Consider the following 20,716-nt stretch of genomic DNA (forward strand, 5'->3'; position numbering starts at 1 on the left):
AAGGTGGTTTTCCCCTGGAGTCAGGCCACCTGGCATCCAGACTCTCCTCTGACTGTCCCCCTGACTGAATTACATGTTGCTGCTGATAGCCTGCTGGCATCTGCTGGTGTCTGCCAGTGTGCTCTTCTGCTCCTCTGTTCCTCTCAACATCCAGCTCCTTGTGTGTGTGTCCACTAGGGCCTCAGGATGGAGGGCATGGTGGGCCAGAGTGGTCTTGGAAAATGCAACATTTTGGGTGTGAAAACAGGAGTCCCTGTCCTGTCCTCCTCTGGGTCTGTGGGCACAGGACCGAGGGTGGAGCCCTTGCCAGGGACCCTGTCCCTCTCTGGCCAGCACTTCCCTGCCCCCCTCCCATATCACTGTAAGTAGACCTACACCAGAAACATATCTTTCCGTGGATAACCACATTTCAGAGACGGAATGCCAAGTTCTGGATTAATTACTCCCTCATATTCAGGGGAAAATGGACAGCTGCCTGCAAATCTCCCCAAAATGGCTGGACTGAGTCTGTGAGCCAAGCTGCATGGGAATTGCGTTCAGTTGGTCAGAGGTAGTCTGAAGTAATTAAAAGCGTTTTCCCTTTCAATTCCTACTCTCCTTTCCCTGCTTGTATTATTTTCTAGAATTTTAGCTTGAAAAGTCCTTATGGAACTGCAAGGATATTTTGGGAATAAATTCTTAAGAAAGATACCCTCAGGTTATGAGAAATGTGTTGGAGGTAGGGAAAAGTTAACTACAGTATAAGTATGGTTCATTTTACTGAAAATAAATAGTTACTCAAAGTTTTTTTTCTATTTTGAAATATTGTTTTAAAATATGAGGATTGGCCGGGCTCGGTGGCTCAAGCCTGTAATCCCAGCACTTTGGGAGGCCGAGGCGGGTGGATCACAAGGTCGAGAGATCGAGACCATCTTGGTCAACATAGTGAAACCCCGTCTCTACTAAAAATACAAAAAACTAGCTGGGTGTGGTGGCGCGTGCCTGTAATCCCAGCTACTTAGGAGGCCGAGGCAGGAGAATTGCCTGAACCCAGGAGGCGGAGGTTGCGGTGAGCCAAGATCGCACCATTGCACTCCAGCCTGGGTAACGAGAGCGAAACTCCGTCTCAAAAAAAAAAAAAAAAAAAAAAATGAGGATATATAATGGAGTCACATGGAGAACTTATCTGCATTTCAGTGATAAAACAGGGTACTTCAACAACTTCGAGACTTTGACTTTAGGTTGAGTTGAGCGACATCCCTTGGGATGCTAGTCAATGTACCCCATCATTGGGTACAGAAGCAGAGCATCAAGGAAACACCTGGCCTGTGCCTCTTTAGGAATGATCAGCTCAGAGATGGGGAACTCTCTGGGGCTGACGAAGACTGGAGGTAGGAAAGAGGACCCACAAGAGAGGGGATATTGCTCTAACAAAGCATTAAGAAAAACATGAGAATGAGCTCATTAAAAGCTTATCACTTAAGAGATTGTATGTCTAGAAACTTGGCACAGGAGTTCACTAATGAATGGCTCTGTGTGCATTATTTTAGCATAAAAATTATCAAGACTCAATTATGAAATGAATCTTTCACTAAATCTGCCTTTTCAGAGAGATTCTAGGTATAAAAGATGAGTATGCACTATTATAGAATTCCATATAGGATGTGTAATACATTTTTATTGATATCTTATATTATCTTCTTTAACCTCCAAGATAAGTAGGGACATAAAGACATTTTAGAGATGATAAAACAGGTTAAAGGGGTTAAGCGGCTTGCTCAAGATGACCTGGCCCGTGGATATAGCAGAGCAGCTACCTCAGCCCAGTTTCCTCATGATTTTTATTCTGTTTTTCTTTGCTATTCTGCATGGCCTCAAACTAAAAAGTGTATGACAATATGCTTCCATGGCATGCAGCTTAGAACATCTTTCACTTATTAAAGATGGAAATATGAATATGTATGAAGAATGCAGTGTAGAGTTAGAGATGCTAAAGCATTTTGCAATATATATGTGGAACTTAAAAAGCTTTGAAATCTAGATTTGCATCTAGGTCTAAGGTCTAAGTAAGACGTAAAAGTTTTCGAAACAACCTGCTTTTTCATGTAAATGCAGCTAGGATTTCCATTTGACACTATAATATATCCTGACGTTTTAATATAAGCTTTTCAAGATAGAAAAAAATCTTCATGTCATATTGACTTTTTTCAGCATAATCTGTCCTTGAGGTCTCTTGTGTATAAAATAAGCAGCCATTTACACTTGCTCTTCTTTACACTTATTAAAGAAGAGCATAGTGACCTCTTACCCTCGGTAACTATTGGAAGGAACTACTCAAAGACATCCTATGTGCTGCTTTCAATGGCTGTATTGGGAGGGTGCTTTGTATGGTCTAGGGTAGTAGGCCCTCCCACCTCCTTCTCTGTGCTAACAGCCATGGCTGGGATGCCTATCTCTACAGAGCTCAGATCTTGGCACCAATCTGTGGTCTGGCTACCAACATAACACCTGCCAAGTGACAAATGTAGCCTGAAGGGTAGAAATTGAGGACCTCAAAGCAAAGTATCAGCAGAAGGTGGATCAGAGCTCAACTCTGCTGATTTCTAGCCCAATCTTGCCTTAACTTGGTTTTATGGCCCTCTGAGATTTAAAGCAAAGGGACTTAAACCCAAGAAATGTTCTTGCCTCCGAAGCAACGTCTGAGGATTAGCCTCTAAATTAAGAAATGTTCCTTCATTCAAAGCAATCATTACAGCTGGAAGGAGTCCTTGATTTAAACGTGGGTAGGACACTCATTAAAGATTTTAATCTTTCTCGTCTTTCTCTCCCTTATTTAAATCTGAGTCAATCTGTTTCTCTTTACATTTCTACATCAGAGGCTCCTCTTAGCCAAAGAAACTTTCTTTGGTTCATTGATATTGTAAAGTTGTGTTTTTTTTTTCCACTTAACATGCACTTATTTGAAAAACAAATCTTGAAATTTTGGCCATTAGGCTTGCTGCCTATAAACTTGTGTGCTTGCAGAGACCCTCTCAGGGGTACCCTGCAGGTGCCGAAGTCCCAGCAGCTGTGGCAGTTACACACTGATGAATTTACAGAATGGAATGGACTTCAGATCCAAGATGACCAATGAGATACACTTTACAACTCAAGCCGAAGCTTATGCTAGAAATTAAAAGAGCTTTATAGATGGCTTTTGTTTTTCCCCTGAGTCTTCTAAATCAGTAAGACAGCTTGCAGCAGCCTGCATATTGGGTATTTCTTGCATGGCATGGCTCCCTGAAAAACCAGAGGGCCAACACATTTGCCCTAGTGAGGTTTAGAACGAAGAGGAGAGAGGGTTGCTAAGAGGCTGCAGTGGCGGTCAGACCCCTGCAGAAGAAAATAGATGACTTTTCCTAGTAGATTTTGGCAGCTGTTCATGTCACCTGCATTTCCAAACCTCTTGGTGACATATTTTGCTAAGGTGGCAGCTCTAACAAACATAATAGCGTATGCTGTTGTGGTCATTTTGTTAGTGGGGCCATGATTTGTATTAATTATGAGAGATTTCCTCCACTTTATCAGCATGGTGTTAGCACATGCATACTCTTACACAGTAACAAGGCCACAGTAACAATCCTAATCACAACTATAATTAAAAGCAACATAAAAAGCAACAGAAAGCATTTTATTTTGAGGGGGAGAAGCAAATAGTTTGTCTTTATTTTAAATATATTAATCCATTAAAATAACCTTGTCAAAAAAAAAATAAATTTACTAAGAAATAACCTCATTAATTCATCATATGGCCTGAAAAACAAAACTCATCTTTAAGGTTCTCATATTATCCTTCCAAAATTCTTTATAGCACTTTATAAACCACCATCCATCAGTGCAGAATATGTGGAGCTGGTGTTAGCAGAGCAGGCAATGCCTTTGGAACATTCCCTGTACAGCAGCCTTTCCTCTAAGAGTCAGTAAGGGAGAGAGATCCAAGATGACTGATCACTAGCAGCTCGGGATTGTAGCTCCCAGTGAAAGCGCAAAGAACAAGAGGACGCCACGCCTTCACATGAATTCTTGTTGCTCACACACCAGGAGATTCCCAGTGGAGGAGCCCCACGGGTCGCCAGCGCGACTCTTGTGACCGGCGAGGTGGTTTTGCCAGCGCCTCGGAGCATCGGTTCTTGATGCAGAGTCAGAAAAGCACCGTCAATCTTAACGCAGCTGATTTAGTCGGCGCAGTGGGTTGCTCAGATTTCGGAGCTGAGAATCAGTAAGTCGGACGTCCACTCAGAAACCCAATTACAAAGACGGTAATTATAAAGACCACAGATGGATAAATCTACAATGAAGGGAAGAAAACAGCCAAAAAAGGCTGAGAATACCGAAGATCAGAATGCCTCTCCCTCAGCAGAGGATTACAGTTCTTCATCAGCAATGAAACAAGGCTTGATGGAGAACGAGTATGTTCCAATTACAGAAGCAGGCTTCAAAATGTGGATAATAAGAAACTTCTGGGAATTAAAAGAACTTGTTCTAACTCAATCCAAATAAACTAAGAACTTTGAAAAAAGGTTTGACGAAATGTTAACAAGAATACACAATTTAGAGAGGAAAATAAGTGAATTGATGGAGCTGAAAAACGCAATACAAGAACTATGTGAAGTATGCACAAGTTTTTTGTTTTTTGTTTTTTGTTTTTTTTTAGACAGAGTTTCGCTCTTGTTACCCAGGCTGGAGTGCAATGGCGCGATCTTGGCTCACCACAACCTCCGCCTCCTGGGTTCAGGCAATTCTCCTGCCTCAGCCTCCTGAGTAGCTGGGATTACAGGCACGTGCCACCATGCCCAGCTAACTTTTTGTATTTTTAGTAGAGACGGGGTTTCACCATGTTGACCAGGATGGTCTCGATCTCTCGACCTTGTGATCCACCCGCCTCGGCCTCCCAAAGTGCTGGGATTACAAGCTTGAGTAATCTCGACCTTGTGATCCACCGCACCCGGCCAGTATGCACAAGTTTTAACAGCCAAATTGATCAAGCAGAAGAAAGGATATCAGAGGTCGAAGACCAACTCAATGAAATAAAACAAGAAGACAAGATTAGAGAAAAAAGGATAAAAAGGAACGAGCAAAGTCTCCAAGAAATATGGGACTATGTGAAAAGACCTAATCTACGCTTGATAGGTGTACCTGAATGTGACAAAGAGAATGAATCCAAGCTGGAAAATACGCTACAGGATATTATTCAGGAAAATTTTCCCAACCTAGTAAGGCAGGATAATATTCAACTCCAGGTAATACAGAGAACACCACAAAGATATTCCTCAAGAAGAGCAACTCCAAGGCACATAATCATCAGATTCACCAGGGTTGAAATGAAGGAGAAAATACTAAGGGCAGCCAGAAAGAAAGGTCAGGTTACCCACAAAGGGAAGCCTATCAGACTTACAGCAGATCTCTCAGCAGAAACCCTACAAGCCAGAAGAGTGGGGACCAATATTCAACATCCTTAAAGAAAAGAACTTTCAACCAAGAATTTCACATCCAGCCAAACTAAGCTTCATAAGTGAAGGAAAAATAAAGTTTTTTTGTGAACAAGCAAGCACTCAGAGATTTCATCACCACCAGGCCTGCTTTACAAGAGCTTCTGAAAGAACCACTACACATAGAAAGGAACAAACAGTATCAGCCTTTCTAAAAAATACCAAAAAGTAAAAAGCATCAATGTAATGAAGAATTTACATCAACTAATGGGCAAAATAGCCAGCTAATATTAAATGGCAGTATTAAACTCACATATATCATTATTAATTATAAATTTAAATTGACTAAATTCCCCAATCCAAATACAGACAGGCAATTTGGATAAAAAACTAAAACCCATTAGTATGCTGCATCCAGACCCATCTCACATTCAAGGATACACAAAGACTCAAAACAAGGGATGGAGAAAGATTTACCAACCAAACAGAGAGCTAAAATAAATAAATAAATAAGCAGAAGTTACAATTTTTGCCTCTGATAAAATAGTCGTTAAAGCAACAAAGATCAAAAGAAGCAAAGAAGGACATTATATAATGATAAAAGGATCAATGCAACAACAAGAAGAGCTAAAGATCCTAAATATATATGCACCCAATACAGGAATACCCAGACATACAAGACTAATAAAGAGACTTAGACTCCCACACAATAATAGTGGGAGACTTCAACATTAATATTAAAAAGATCAATGAGACAGAAAATTAACAATGATATCCAGGACTTGAACTCAGATCTGGAACAAGTAAACGTTATTAACATTTATAGAACTCTCCACTTTAAATACACAAAATATACACTCTTATCAGTACCACATCATATCAACTTAGAAGTTTAAACGAAATGTTGGTTGGCTCCTTGTTTGTTATTCTCTTCCCTCATTTTCTTTTATGTCTCCATTATTAAGCACAATTACAGGCATACCCATATTTAGACTGCATTCCAGCCCGGGCAATAAAGCAATACCCCCATTCTCTCTCCCTCTTCCTCTTTCCCTTTCTTCCTCTTCTTTATTCTTTTTTATTATTTTTTTCTTTCTCAAAAAAAAAAAAAAAAGAGTAAGGAACACGGCTCTTGAAGACTCTATGCAAGGTCTTTGAAGAGTTGCATGTTTACTAGCAGCAGTAAAACAGAGAAAAGTGGAAATCTTAAGGAAGCTCTAAATGGCTGAAATCCCAGGAACAAGAAAGTCTGGATCTTGAGCATAAATTTCCTCAGCAAAAGACTTTGAAGTTTGTTTCAATCTGTGAAATTCTAGTAACACTCTAAATTTGCTCCTCAACATCTGGTGTAGATAATTACAATGACAAATGGTACGGATATGTCTGTTTGTTCATTAATTCATTCATTAATTGGAAATGGTTTTATTGAAAGCCTCCTATTATAAGAAAATGATCTTTATTACTTCAAGGAATAGAAAAGTGAATAAGGTAGTCCTTGCTCTCAAAGATCTTCTTCTGTCATAGGGAGGGGGAATCCATAAGTACATAATGGCAATGTATAGCACCCTGAGATAAATGTCAAAAGCTGTATCTGACACATAGATAAAATGAGGGGGGATGGTATATTGTTGGGACTGACTTAATGAAAGGGTTTTCATTACAGCTGATGAATATGCCTGGGTACTATAGCTGAACAGGTCAGGAAGTGTGGGAAGATACAGCAGGCAAAAACTCAACCCAAATAAAAGTATATGAGTGGGGAAATTCAAGGCAGGTTTGGGAACAGTGAAAAGTTCAATTAGATTAAATTATGCAGTATGTGTAGTAGTGAGTGATAAAATTACATAGGTAATTTGGTGCTAATATTATAGAAGACATTGGTGAAAGTGCTCAGGGTGATTTAATTCCCCAGCCAAGTATTGGGAGAAACATTTTTAAGACTGTGCAAGAACAGGTAGAAAATAGTGCACCTGTATATTAAAAACAACTCCTTATTTCAGGGACAACTTTCAGTCTGTTACTTTGTGTGTCTGGATCTCAACTTGTTAATTCATCTAGTCAAGTTTCCCAGCTATGCTACCGTTCTTTAGAACTTTCTTTATACAGAATGACTGACACTCTCACTCTCTTGACTGAAGGAGCCATGTCCCTTCTTTCTTCTGCCTCATCTAATCCTGATTCCCCACTGACCATTGTAAATCTTGATCTAGTCACATGTAGCCTCTAGTGACATTCCACTGTTCAGTACCTCCATCTGCAAACAAAGTAATGAGTGCTCAAAAGAAGGACTTGCCCAAGACAACGGAGCTAGTAACTGTTACAGCCAAAAAACTCTTAGATTACAAAGTCATGGTTAGCCGTTGGATAGCCCAGAAAATTGATATTCCTGGGTGTCCCATCATCTGTATTATTTGATTCATTGTTTCATTCCTTTACTTATTCATTTATTAATTTAGGAAACTTTTACTGAACACTTAATATATTTTCGCCCTGAGTTAAATGCTGAGGATCTAACAGTGGACTAGATGAGTGTAGTTTCTATTCTCACCGGTATTACAGACCATTTGGAAAGACAGACATATAATTTTATTCACTATTGTATGAATAAAAGAGTACTCACTTTCAGGCCCCAGCTGCCAAAACTGCAGTGAACCCTCTGGGCCAAGGGTTTCAGGCCAACCCTCTCTGGTTTCCTTCTTCCCCTACTCGTCACTCTCAGCTGGAATTCCCTCACTGAAATTTGTCTAGTTTCTGATTCCTTCCCATAGAACTGGATACTCTGGGCCTCCCTAGATATATTAATTCATTCATATAAAATATAAATATTGATAATAAGACAATGGAAGAAGCAGTAAGCATGCTTATCTGAATATTTCAGGCTGACAGAAATGGAAATTTAAAGATGACAAGTTCAGAATTCAGTTATGTGTTGATGATTTCAAGAAGGTAGAATCAAATTTCACTCATGGTGCTTTTGCAGAATTGATTTAGAAACAGGTCAACTCAGTTTAAAACTTAGGGCAACATAAAGAGATTCTAGTGAGTCCAGAGTGAGCTCTCTGAAGATGGGCTGGGAATCTCATGATTACTGACTTAAGGGAAGACAGGGTAAAGTTAAATGATGATTTATTTTTGAGAAAATGGTAAATACTGACCTTCATACATCATAAAGTAAACGTGTCAAAGATTTTATTTAACTTACTAATGAGGGAACTAGTAAGGTGTTGAAAAGCTTTTTTAAAGGAGACTCCCAGGAGAGGAGCATACACATATATAGGCAATCACTATTACTGAAATTAGTGGGTGAAATAGATGCAAAATTGGCTTATTACACAGTCCCAAAGCTATATCGATTGTACCTTCACAGGGCAAAACTCACTTGCATTTCTACAAATATGAATAATTTGCATAAATATCAGTTTTCTAAAATGTACAGAGTTGAAAATAGCTCAAAGACAATGATGGGTGCAGACCATGATAGAATGAGGTGAACTGCAAGGGTACAAAAGCAACACTTAGTTTTCTATTGAAAAGGCATCCAGTAATCTGTTTGGCTTATTTAAAAGGCTTTCACAATCTTTTTTTTCTACAAAGAAAAAGAGGAGAATAGCTCAATAGTTCAGTTATGTTTGGCAATGGTTCCTTCTCTGCGTTGGGTGACTCACATAAAATCTAATGAGAAAATGTGAGCCTTACCTCTGGGAAAAGACAGGTATGCAAGTTGACACATACAAACAAGTACAAGTGTAGTGTAATCTTGGTACACTGGAGCTGAGCAGAATCAGAGGATGACTAGGGTTACTTGTCTGAGTGATAACTCCAACCATGAGAAGCCAGGAACTCAGCTCTTCTTAACATGGAATTAACAAATGACTTTTATAAATAGAAAAGCTTACTTGAAACATTATTGTTTTAGAGAATGGAAGTGATAAATAAGAACTAGAAGATGTGGACCAGGGAAAGAAGAACAAATGAAATAAAAATAGGAAGCCATATAGCCTTAAGTACTACATCGTGCTTTGTGGTAGGAGTTTGGGGAGAGAGAATTGTGCGCTATGATATTGAGAACAACTTGTCCACATGTGGTGAGTGGGAATGGAATCAAGGGGACTGCATTTGCGAAGAGGAATAATTGACTGGGCACATGTGACAAACAGATTTCTGAGTCTGACACATAATAAGCTAAATATGCAACATATTATATTATTATATAATTACATTAATATTACAACAGAACCAGCAAAAGGCTGCCATGGTTCATAAATAAGGGGATTACATGTAGGGAATTATAAACACCCACACCTCTATAGTATTTGTACTTTTACACAAATTTTCTCATTAATAAACTCTAGATATATGTATTATTTCCAATTTACAGTGGAAGGACTGAAGCTCAAGAAGCTAATGAGTGGCAGAAGCTGCACTGAACCAGGTCCCTCTGATTTTCATCAAACTGCAGCAGTTTCTTCTTTACCATGAGCCAGTTCTATTACACTACTGTGGTCAGATCCCAGATAGAATTCTTTGTGCAACCAGAGGTCAGGCAACATCTACCCAGGAGCTTAAAACGTAGGAAAACAAGACCCACCAATAAAGTCTAAAAGATCTTCAATTATGTCCTTCCGAGACCAGAAAGCTGAGGGAAGCAGAGTGGGTATCATTGTGGCTGAAACGCTGAATACAAAGTAATAACCAGCAGAATCCTCTGACGGAAAATGCGAAATGAGAAAATAATAGCAAACTTTTTGGGAAGACTGACTTTGTGCCAGCCATTTGCCAGCTATATTGGCTTTCTCATTTTTTCTTCGCAGCAAGCCTATGAGACAGGTATTGTCATTACTTCATGTTTTTGATGTGAAAACAGACACAGAGACGTTAGATAAGTATCCAAGGTCCATGTCTTGTAAATAGTAGAGCTGAGACTGGGACCCAGGTCTCTTCAGTTTAAAATCCTCCGCTATTCACCATTCTATCCTATATATGCACATGCTGCTGTGAAAGTGACTATGGTTTAGTTAGGGCTTTTCCGATTTGAAAAGTGTATGTGAGGGGATTTGAAAAAAAAATCCTTTTTTGGGAGATTAATAATTAGATGATATTAGAGACATTAGTTTGCATGAAGTGCACAACTGAAAGTTTAAAACAAAGATATAATACACAGTCCTAAAATAATATTTAGAATGTTTTGAAATTGCAAATGTGATTGCCATAGGAGGTCAAGGTGACAGCTGGAAAAGAAACGGTATGACATAGTGGACAGTCTGTATCATACAACTATTTAAAATAAAGTGAGTCTTATTCTAGTTTAGTGACCATACAAATATGGATACTAATCAATAAAATAAAATAATGAAATCATTATTCATATAAACTTATGTTGCATGAAACCTATGAAATCCTATGGAAAGAATTCTTGATTTCTTAAGCAATCCATTTTAAAAGCACTACTGCCTTTCAGTGGGATTCCAGTTAAATACAAAGGATATCCTAAAGACTTGCCAAGTGCTATCTTTAAACATTACATTGATCTTCAATTATTATTCATTCTGAGCCAATGGCATCTGCATTAGGAATATTGCCATGTTCCCACAAATTGTCTCAGATGAAAATCTAATAAAATTAAACAGAAAAAGACCAGAAAACCCATGATGTCAAATTTCCCAAGCTGTCAGGGATTGCTTCTATTTTCTTTGACTTCTTCTGTTTGATCCTCGTCCCAGTTCGATCTCTGGCCTTGTTCAAATCTCTCTCTTCTCCCACTTCTCTATCAACATTGACTTTCAGTTTAGTTTCTCTCCTCAGATCTGTTTATTGCCATTTTGGGGTCTAAGGTTCCCAGATGTGTTCTACCAAAATACCAGACCTCCAGCTAGCATCGCGGGTGAGTGTTCTAAAGCCAGACCTCCAGCTAGCATCGCGGGTGAGTGTTCTACAGATCACCTCCCCTCTCTGTGTCACATTATTAAACAAAATACAACATGGTCATGAGAAAAATTTGCATTTGGATTATTTTATTGAAGCCCAGTGTCAATACCAAGGATAACGAAAATGTAGCTGATCAAGAGGACTCGCTGAAGAAACTAAAGAGACTGACCTACACAGAATTCCTGTTTCTACCTTCAGTGTCACAGAGAGTGTTTTTTTTCTCCTGGCAATTTTTGAATACTTCCTTTGTCCTTACCACCACCCACCAAGGTTTTAGAAATATTCAGGTTTAACCTCATAGCGCCTGGCCATGAAATGGGGACATAAGAAAATTTTAAAAATAATAATTGCATGACCTATTTTCATATTTTCACTGGACTGAAAGTTAAAACATCCTGCCCACTTCAACCCAAGGAATGTGGCCACCTTAAAAACAAACAGCCTGCAGTCCCCAGTCAAAAACCTTTCTTTTCTGGCCTCAATCTAGGGAAAGAGTTCTCCTCCCATGGTGGAGCCAGTGATTATGGCCCAGCTAGTACTAGTTGGAAACTTCATATCTTATATGAATTTGGTTATCTCTGGAGACAGGAGGATGGGTCAGAGGACCTTGTATTCATCTTCTCCTGCCAGTGTGGTGTGTGATTCTCTGTTTCTCTTCAAGATCTGCTGATTCTGGCTTTTTCTCCAGCACTCCCTGCTTCCCCTAGTGAAAGACTAAGGCATTTTGCCTTCTAAATTTTCTGAAAGCGTGCCATGGCTCAAAGCATTTCATTTTCTAAATCATTTATGAGGACAGTGGATGGTTTTAAATTGACTCATCTAAACTTTACTATTTCCCAGTAGATTATTATTTTTTCCATTGCCTTGTTTGGCAAAATCCCTGATTTGCCCTTGGCTAATTCGAAGAACAAGTAAAAGAGATGTTTTCAGGTGTCCGTAATTTCAGAGTTGATAATAAATTATGTAGTTATTAAATAAACTTGTCTTGCAGCCAAGGGCAAAATAAACAAAGATGTTTGTTTTGGTGAAGAAAGGTCTTTATTTCTAGTCTTTTTCCTGGATCCTAAAGAAAAAGACTTTAGGATCAGCACGTTAAAGAAAACCTTCAGCAGTGATTAAAGATCTTCATTCCCAAGACCATTTCTCATCCTACTGCTTCATCACTTTTCCTCTAAGTCCAGGCTCAGAGGAGACACATATTGACGGAAGAATTTGTGGATGTAAAACAGCTAAAGACAACTTGATAGAGTGCGTCAAACCATCCTATGATTAAAAAAAAAAAAAAAAAAAAAAAAAAAAAACAAAAAAAACCTATTTGGGGGGAAAGAGACAAGTAAGTCCAGTGACTTACTTTTTATTGATTGTATTGCTCATTGGTTGCTTGTTTTTGCTTTCTGTTTGGCTTCTTTTACAGCCTATATATTTCTACAAATTCCAGGGGTCTGTTTCCTTTTGTGTAGACTCCTTATATTCACTGACTCTACCACTCACAAAATCTCCCTGTTGAGATTTAGCCAAAATCCTTCACGTGCTTACCTCCAAGATCTCTAAATGAAACTCTGTGACAGGTTCTGCAAGACTGAGCTTGTAGAAAATTACAAACCAGGGAAAACTTTCTTCAGGGCTTTGCAGTCCCTTGTCTAAATGTCCAGTGCTGGTAATGACACAGTCTTGCTGACAATGTTATACAGTCTGCTGGGATTTGTATAATCTCCCTCAAAAGTATTTTAACAATATGCATCTATAAACTTACTGCATTGACACATTTTGTTCTGATAATTCTAAATTTGGGAATTTATCTCAAGGAATGAATCTAAAATACAGCAAAAGTTTTATGCATCAAGATGTCAGTTTCATCACTGTTTCTATTTGTGTGAAACTCAAAACAATCTAAATCTACAACACTGGAGAATTATTTGTAAACTGTGATATACCCACATGATAGAATATTACAGCTTTCAGATGTGCTATAACATGGGGAAAATGTATATTAGAAAGGGATATGATGTTAAGTAAAATGTACAGTATGAGCTCAACACATAACACATCTGTACAGAAAAAAATAAAGAATGAAAATCCACAGAAAGGGGAATAAAGATTTTGGGGGGTAATTGTCATTGAGTGAAGTTTTTCTTTGTATTGTTCTTCATTTTCCAAAGTAGGTGTAATGAGCATATATAACTTTGTAAACAAGGAAAAATACAATTCAGAGGAAACATTGGGTTTTCACTGCTTTTCCAGAGAAAGAGCAAATAGAAAAGCCATGTGGTAACTGCCTCTAGGCCCTGCTGGGAAGGCAAGGGATAGAGGACATTGTCCTTCTTGATGCAGCTCTGAGGGCTTCCCTTTAAGCCCAGTGTCTTGACTTGTGCTCTGATGAAAAGGGATTACTGAGATTCGGAGAGTTTCTAAGTTTAATTGCACCTGAGTAAGAGGTTTCAGTAAAGTTGCAGGAGGGAAGGGATTTCAGTGTTTATAACTTTTGGGGTTCCCTTGGGGCACAATTGCCAAGGAAGTCACCACTTGACAATGGAAAAACCAAGAGCTCTAGCTCATTGTTATGCCTGTCATACCTCATTGATTCTCAGTTGAAATATACCCCTTCCCAGACCCTCCTTCTTTACCTGGCAGGTTACAAGTACAGGCCCGAGTCAGACTGTCTTTTTTTAGATCCTGGTCTCAACACTTAGCAACTGTGGACCATGGGGAAGTTTCTTAACATCCTGAGCTTTAGTTTCCTCACTTAGAAAGTGATAATAGTAACTGCCCCTATTTTATGGAAGTCTAAAAATTAAATGAGACAATTTACACAAAGTGCTGAGGAAATGCACATAGAAAACATTCAGTAGATTAAGCTGTTATAAGATGTGATTTATTCATAGCAGTTTTAAAAATTATAAAATTTTAAAATGATTTTTAGTTTACTCATTACATTTCCCTTACTCATCTATGATCTCCATAAAGGCAGGGGCTTTGTTCCTCTTATTAATAACTAAAATAGAGCCTACTACACAGAGAGTGCTCCAGAAAAAATTATTTAATAACAGAATGATCGCATGTGCATCTGATATTGATCAATACTATGCCCTGACTCCCTGACTATAAGGATACAGTTGAGGCTACACTATCTGATGTGGATCCATTAGGAAGATGCTAGTGGTAGGAGGGTCTCTTAGCAGAGTGGACCCACTAAACAAGGCAAGTGCAATGGTGAGAGTATGATGAGGGTGGGTGGATGTAAGGCAGTTGGTCACCACAGTAGTGGGCTTGTAGCTGAATCCAGAGCTGATGCGAGAGGCCAGGTCTTCAAAGGGCCAAGGAGATAAAAGAAGGGAATGTGTTTCTAGTGCAGAAGACAGGGAGCAGTCTGAGAGTGTCGTGAGGACAGGCTGTGTGCATGAGAAACCATCTGCATAGGACCCCCAGCAAACAGGACAGATCTACCTTGCAGACTAAGTTCTTGCCTGGAAGCATAGCTAGGACTTTTATTAGAGAAACAAGTCAAGGAAGAGAAACATTTCAAAGGGTAAATAAAGGAAAGGGCCCCAGAAAAGTGACTGATCCCCATGCCCACATCAAATACTACTTCACTTAAAAAACTTCCTTGATTCCACCAGGCAGCCACTTACGTGGCAGTTAGCTCTCACTGTCTCGTGTTTTGAATAATTTGTGTTTAGGACTTACTTGGACTACTAAGTTATACAAGGAACTTTTCTCCAACAGCATGGCTTTGCCCAATTCTGTGACATCAATGGGGAAAAAAGCTAGACTGATTAAATCATGCCTCAAATGCCATTTGCAAAACCTTTTTGAACGATTAAAAGTTGATGCAGTTCTGACTCCTTCTGGGCCTCAAACTATAATTTCCTTAAACAGTTCACAATTCCAACTCTCTTTTTTCCTTCCTGTCCCATATCACTACGATTTTTGTCCCAAATTTTTAAGCTATGCTTGTTGCATTAGATTTGGGTTTGTAGCGGCCAAGGAAGAATGTTCCCCTTGGTCCTCTGAAGGTTCGCTGAAAAGTCAACTTGCAAAGGCAAAGGAATCAGAGAAAAGGCTTACAGATTAATGTGTATATATGGGAGCCTTTAGATGAAGACCCAAGACACAGAGGAAATTGTCCATTTTTATACTTAGGTTCCACAGAATTCCCCAAACAGCTATGTAGAAATATGATTGGACAAAAAGGGTTTTATGTAATGCTAATAGATGGACTGAGGAAACCCAGCAATGGCAGGCTGTCTAGATTCTGCCTGGCCTCTCTGAGCCTGCATTCATTCCTTCCTCCTGGATATAGGGCAGAACCCTCTGTGAAATGGCAATCTTAAGATGACCTACAGTAAAAAAATGTTAGACCAGGTAATTTCTTTATGGTCAATTTTTATGCAGAAAGGTGAAGAGAAACTTAGAGCAGTATTTTTAGGTTTTATGCCTGGCTTTGGGAAAAACAGGTTCTGGTTTCTATGACCGGCCTCAGGGAAGAAGGATTCTAGTTTCTATAGAATTCTCTAGTTTCTGCAGATTCTCACCTTTGGATAGAATAGGACTGAGAATCAGGAGGGCAGGAGAAGGTCAGAGAAAAACTTTTGCTTCTGAGGCTTTCATTTTGGGGTATTAATTTTGGAGCCCCAGCAACTTCCTTCATATATTTATGCAGATTGTTGTCTAAAATGGTAAGCTCTTAGAAGATAGGCACTGTGTTTATTGGTGTATTAGTATCTCTGCACTTTGAGTTAGAACAGTGACACTAAGCCCCAATTTTGCAATTTCCTGGTGATTTTTTTTTAGTGACATCCACTTTTTCTTCTTTGACAATTCTTTTTGACTAATTCTCAAAATAAAATTTTTTCAACTAACCATAATTTACAAATACTACATGCAGAGAGTATTTCTAAGGTTATTTGGAAGCAATACAAACATTTGTCATAACTTCCCCCAAAATCGAAATGGATCTATGAGAGGGTAACATCTAATAGTGTTACTATTTGTATGTATAAAAGTGACCTAATTGATGTCAATCAGGAACAGGGCAGGTTAAATCTTTCCTTTGATGAATACTGTTGTTTCCTCATGTGCCTAGTTTCAAGAAATTGAGCAGGCTAGAAGTTGGATTATGACTTCATCACCTATGACTCACATGGAATGCACCATTTTTATCCAAATCTTTTGTTCTTATAAGATTTCTGCCTCCAAACACTGGTAATGATGAGAGCCAAGAGGAAGAATGTGACAGTGTGCCAGGCTGATCAGAGTGTTTATGCTTTCTTTTTAACAAAAGTTGTTTTTGACAAATTTTGACCTTGCTCAAAAATGGTACTATTTTTAGAAAAATGTTGGAGTGGTGAAGTCAAGGCATTTTCAACTGCAGTAGATCGTGTGCTCAATGACAGCAGCAAAATGGCATCCCCTGGAGATCCTAATATAGAGGCACCATTTCTGCTCTCTGGGAAAGGATTAGGCATAGAAATGCAAACATCAAGCTTTGGTTGGTGCACAATTATTTCCTTGCTCAACTCCACATGGTAAGGTAACCGACTGGCCGTGAAATCCTAACCTGGTCAGTTTGACTCCTGGATGCCTTACTGTGATAGTAATGCCAATAACATCTCAGGCTTGGGCAGTGCTTTGTAGTCTACAGAGAACTTTCATGTACTTTCTCTCACTGGATCCTATCACTTGATTCCTCATGATAGGCAAAGTTAATATACTTATTACCAAGTCTAGGTCTAGCTCAGTTCTTGCTGCATACATAATTGGCACTTGACTATTTATAGAATTGAAGTTGTTGAATCCATATTTTCAGATAAGAATGTTTAATGATTTCTGCAAACTCAGCCATACCAGGTGAAACTGCTAAGACTTAAAAGCCATCTTCTATGCCTTGTGTCCTCTGGACTTGCCATTGGCATTTGAAAAACAGTTCTTTTCCCCAAGTCGCTGTTGATACCAAAGAAAGCTCTTATCCCCACAGCTATCCCTGGTACCACTGAGCTGTAGGAATTTGAACAAGCTTGAGAATAGTGTTTAATGTAATTAGTTACATATTAAAAAGAAAAAGAGAGTAGGAAAAAGCAGTAAGAAGGAAGATTAAGGCTATGGGTGTGGATCGGAATGGTATTCAAAATAAATACAATAAAGTTATCCTGTAATCAGTAAACAGCAATATAATTAGAATTTTTTTTCCTATTTACTTCCTTTAACATGCAATGGGGGGAAATGGTAAAAAAAAAAAAAAAAAAGAAAAGAAAAAATGTCAAGGACGCAATCAAACAGATGGTTCTCAAGTTATTATTTTCTCCTTACTGTTGTTTACAAGAAAAAACTCCTTTAAGAAAACGTGACTCACAGATTCCTGTGAGACCAGGAGTTCTCTATGCTAAGGAGAGGGGAAAATAGTGGGAAGAGAACTCATATCATAAGCTTTTATTATGCACATTATTATGCCTCATTAATTAACCCAACCACTGTCCTAGTGACGTCTTGGGCTCACTTCACAGGAAAAAATTAGTCTGGATTGCCAAGTTAAATAGACAATTACAGGAAGATTGAATTATGCCGACATTGCATTCTGTTAGGGCATCAAGCCAAATTCATGTCAAACTCATAAGACTGGAATATCCTTACAAAAAACAGCCCTGAAGAACCAACGTCACAGCCTATTTGACGTCTACACGGAGGATGTATTGATCTCGCCTGAGCTTCCTTTCTCAGAATCACATAATAGACCAAGAAAGAGGGCTTTCTGAGCATCTTACTCTCTTCCACAGAGCAGCTGGCTAGATCCTGTTGTGTCCAATAAAGCACAATGAACAAGGGAAAAACATCCCACCTCATGAGCTCCATCCCTCATCCTGGCTCGCAGCTGTCACAGACCCAAAGAAATAGCTTGTACATTTAAAGAGAACAACGAAAAGCCCCAGTGTAGGTTTTCCACAGTAGACCCTTGGTTCTGACCACGATCTTAGGTAAAACATTTCCATAAAACTCTGAGCTAAAGCCAAAATGAATAACGCTCACCCCAGATTTTCAAAACCCACTTTGGAAGGCCTGATGTCCCCAGCACCAGAGACAACACTATGCTGGTGACAGTAAGAACAATTGTCACAATGCTTTTAAGTAAGGTGATGTTTGCTGGTGGTTCACGACTCAGAGAATTGAATGTGTCTTGTATCCACTAAAGAACGAAAGTTTAAGAATTTAAGTGTGGAAGGCTGGATGCAACGTAAAAAAAAAAAAAACCTTCCAGGTTCCCATTTTACGGCATTCCTCCTTTAGCATCAGAAGTGCCTAACTGAAGCCTTTTTTCATACTTCCCTTTTATGAAGAACCCCCTATCCCTCAAGTGGTAGAATCCATTAGCTCCCCTCTTGTGGTTTACTATGAAATAAAAATTACGTTTTAAGAATCCTGAGCTCAAACCGAAAGACGGCTAGCTGGTTACTTGTTATATCTCTGAAAAATCAGTTGACAAAGAAGTTCAGCTCCCTGGGAATCACATTACAAGGAAGCACAAGCTACCTGAAGGAAGCCAGAGAATAATAAGGACTTACCCATGTGGCTTCTGTTAAGTTGCCCCCGCCAGCTGTTACTGGTCAAGCCATCCGAGCTCGTGCCTGGAAATCGTGGAGCAGAGATGAGCGATACCCATTGTGCTGTGTCTGAACTGGAAGCAAATAAATGGCTTTTGTTTTATGTGGTAAGCGTGGACAGATCTTTTTCAGTGCAGACAACTAGAACACCCTGAAATCTGGCAGGGATGCTTCTTCTGTAATCTGCGCTGTTGTGGACCTCCAGCCTATTACTACCCCACTGCAACCTCCAAAACAAAGATGTCTTTCTCTGGCCTTCTCCCTCTCCCCAGTTTTGTCCCCTTTAAGGATGTGGAAACCTATTATCTTAACAGTAGTCAGAATTTCTTTTAGGGAGAGAATTCTTTTTATTTGTAAAGATAAGTTTCTCAGCCCCCAAGGATTAAAGGCTCTGTGGGGAATAGTGAAGGCTCTGTGGGAAATAGCCAAGGCTTCTGAGAAAAATGGCTAAACTTGTCTGCATAGGAAATGAAGAGTTTTGCTTTGTAATGAGAGAGAGAGAGAGAAAAAAAAAAGAATAAGGAAAGAGAGAAAACTCTGAAGAGGCCCTGGGAGGCAGAGGATCTCTCCTGTGTGGGGAGGCAACCAAGGGGCAGTTCCCTATGACCCGTGAGAGAAAGTAAGGCACATATGAAAATGAAAATGACTACTGGACAATTTGAATTTCCTGGTGTTTTGACATGTTATTTCCCTTCCTCCTTGTCCATGTAGTCCACGTGAAACCACCACATCTTACCACACTCATATGAAAAGCACAGGCAACAAAAGAAAACAGGAGAGGTATACTAAGACGGTAGAATACAAAGCTCCACTGATTGCTTCCCCCCCACACCCAACCCCCGCCAAAGAGACCAAATTAACAACTATCTATACAGAAAAATACACCTTTATAAAGACCAAAAATCAGATGAACACTTACAGTACCTGGTTGTGACTTCATATTGCTGAAAGAGGCACTGAATAAATAAAAAAACACTCCCAAATGGCTAGCACCATCCCTCTCCCACCCTGGCAGCAGAGGTGTGACGCAGAGAGCTTCTCTCCGTGCTGGGGGAGGGAGAACCCAGCACCTGTGAGGCATTAAACTCAGCGCTGTCCTAAAACCAGCTGACCAAACTCATCAAACTCAGCTGATGCCCACCCACAGAGGGAGCATTTAAAGAAACCCTAGGAAGAAGGGAATCACTGATCCCAGCAGTTTAAACTTGAGTACCTGCAAACCTTGCCATCAAGGGCTTCAGCACTCTGTGTCTTCAAGCAAATTTGAAAGCCACTCTCGGCCACAAAGACCGCCACTCTTAGATGACTCATAGTGCTGAACCAGGCCTGCAGACAATGGACTGGAGTTGGGGCACACAACACACTGAGAGGCCAGCTGGGGCAGCCAAGGGAGTGCTGGTATCACCCCTCCTCTAACCCCAGGCTGCACAGCTGGAGGCTCCAAAAGAGACACCCTCCTGCTTGAGGAGAGGAGAGGGAAGAGTGGGGAGGACTTTGTTTTGCATCTAGGATACCAATTCGGCCACAGGAGCGCAGAGCACTGGTCAGAGTTGTGAGGCTGCTTTTCTAGCACCTAGACCCCAGGTGGCATTTCTAGAGACACCCTGGCCAGAAGAGAACCTGCTGCCTTGAAAGAAAGGACCCAGTCCTGGCAGCATTTATCATCTGCTGACTAAAGAGGCCTTAGGCCCTGAATAAGAAGCTCAGATACTACATTGAGGGCCTTGAGTGAGCCTCTGAGACTTGCTGGCT

At 39.7% G+C, this 20,716-nt stretch overlaps 1 long non-coding RNA gene across 8 annotated transcripts in view; it reads right to left on the bottom strand.

Annotated features, from left to right (window-relative positions):
* LOC120361575 (uncharacterized) overlaps nt 1-19,032 on the bottom strand; it is a 220,257-nt gene extending 201,225 nt beyond the window's left edge. For all 8 annotated transcript variants that reach the window (XR_012513573.1, XR_012513570.1, XR_012513574.1 and 5 more), the window contains exon 1: nt 18,926-19,032. This is a non-coding gene — a long non-coding RNA (uncharacterized LOC120361575). The remainder of the gene's footprint in view (nt 1-18,925) is intronic.
* Nucleotides 19,033-20,716: the final 1,684 nt, after the last annotated feature.

This window comes from Saimiri boliviensis, chromosome 14 (assembly GCF_048565385.1).
Source record: "Saimiri boliviensis isolate mSaiBol1 chromosome 14, mSaiBol1.pri, whole genome shotgun sequence".
Taxonomy (NCBI): Eukaryota; Metazoa; Chordata; class Mammalia; order Primates; family Cebidae; genus Saimiri; species Saimiri boliviensis.